Source organism: Herpailurus yagouaroundi, unplaced genomic scaffold (genome assembly GCF_014898765.1).
Source record: "Herpailurus yagouaroundi ecotype Mexico unplaced genomic scaffold, PumYag 162572, whole genome shotgun sequence".
NCBI classification, from domain to species: Eukaryota; Metazoa; Chordata; class Mammalia; order Carnivora; family Felidae; genus Herpailurus; species Herpailurus yagouaroundi.
The window spans coordinates 56206-58089 of NW_024423293.1; positions in this window are offsets into that span (position 1 = coordinate 56206).

Sequence of the window (1884 nt, forward strand, 5' to 3'; positions counted from 1 at the left end):
CCTGTCCCCTCCCCCGCACCACCAGCCTCTTGAGGTGGCGTCCAATCCGCGACGGTGTCTGACTGCGCGTAGACTGCTGGGAAGTGTGGTCGCTAAGGCATCCTGTCACTCACGCCCTGTGTTAATTTCCTGCGCATTTCGTTGTTGTTGTTGTTGTTTTTCAAAACCAAGGGCGGAGTTGCCAATCTGCCATTTGCAGACCCAGATTAGAACTCTTACCTTTATTGGTAATTCTTTGCCTTTGTTACAAAGGCCTTAAAAGAGTACAGTTTGTGTTCACTGACACGATGTAAAACGTCACGTGTAACCCAGTTTTAAGAGAACTAAGGTTAGTTGACCGACTATTGCATTATTGGACTCTAGATTGTTTGGGCTAAGTGCTTTAGAAATACCTATTTTCATTTTTATAATCTATGAGATGGTTATTAAACCCAGTTTGCAGGTGAGGAAAATGAGGTTTGTGGAAGTTAAAAGAATTCTTTAAAACATTTTTTTTTCTTTAGAAGTAATCTCTATATCCAACATGGGGCTGAACTCACAGCCCTGAGGTCAAGAGTCATATGCTCTTCTGACTGAGCCAGCCAGGCACTCTGAAATTAAGAGAATTCTTGAAGGCAGATCTTCAGAGTGTCATTTGATTGATATTCTCCAATCCAAGGCACAGGCTCCTGAAAGTCATTTTCCAGGGTTAATTTAACAGTTAGTAGTTGGATGTCTAATAGCATCTCAAAATTATAGTCAAAACTCACCATCATCCCCTTCACAGCCCTTCTCAACTCATAAATGGCAACTCCTTACTTCCAGTTACTCAGGACAAAAACCCTGGAGTCAGTCATCTATGTCTTTTCTCCCTTGCACCCAATCTATTAGTAAATCCTGTTGACTATCTTCAAAATGTAAATTTAGCATCTGACCACTTCTAGACTGCTTCAACTGCTGTTCACCTAGTCAAAGCCATCATCAGTAACCTTGTCTGAGAGAGTAGGTCACACAGAGTTAATAGTAGTGGAACTGGGATTTGAATTAATAAACTTGACTTCAGAGTCCATGCCCTCAGCTACCAAAGCTCCAGAAGGGCAGGGACTTGTGTCTGTTTAGTTCATTCACTACTGTACCTATCCCCAGTGTCTCTACTGATACCTGGTACATGGTATGTACACAATAGATATTTGTTGAGTGAACAAATAAATCCACTACCAAAGCCAAATGTGTAATATTTGGGGTGGAATAAGGCAAGGGTTCTTGGGTAATTAAAAGAGGTATTTTGGCCTGGGACTGGTCAGAGAGACGGTGGTATTCCAGTGCCATTTAGTTAGCATAATTTGCCCTTTGGCATTATTTATAGAGATATTTTAGTGGAACTGTTTTTTTCAGGTCACATATACACACATGAAAAATTAGGGGCACCTGGCTGACTCAGTCAGTGGAGAATGTGATTCTTAATTTCTGCTTTGTAGGTTTGAGTTCCACATTGGGTGTGGAGATTACTTTTAAAAAAGTATTAAAAGTTATACCATGACAAGGCAGATATCGGTTATAGAAAACTGCACCCATGTTCTTTGGATAAGAGATCTTCAAAGAGTAAGTAAAAGGATGTTGGTGAGTAGATTCCAAGCCAGAAGCTTCAAATATACTGTAAAATCTTTTTCGTGGAAAAGCATCTAGGAAACATGTTCTTTTTTTTAATTTTTTTTTAAATTTTTTTAACGTTTATTTATTTTTGAGACAGAGAGAGACAGAGCATGAACGGGGGAGGGTCAGAGAGAGGGAGACACAGAATCTGAAACAGGCTCCATCCAGGCGCTGAGCTGTCAGCACAGAGCCCGACGTGGGGCTCGAACTCACGGACCGTGAGATCATGACCTGAGCTGAAATCAGCCGCTT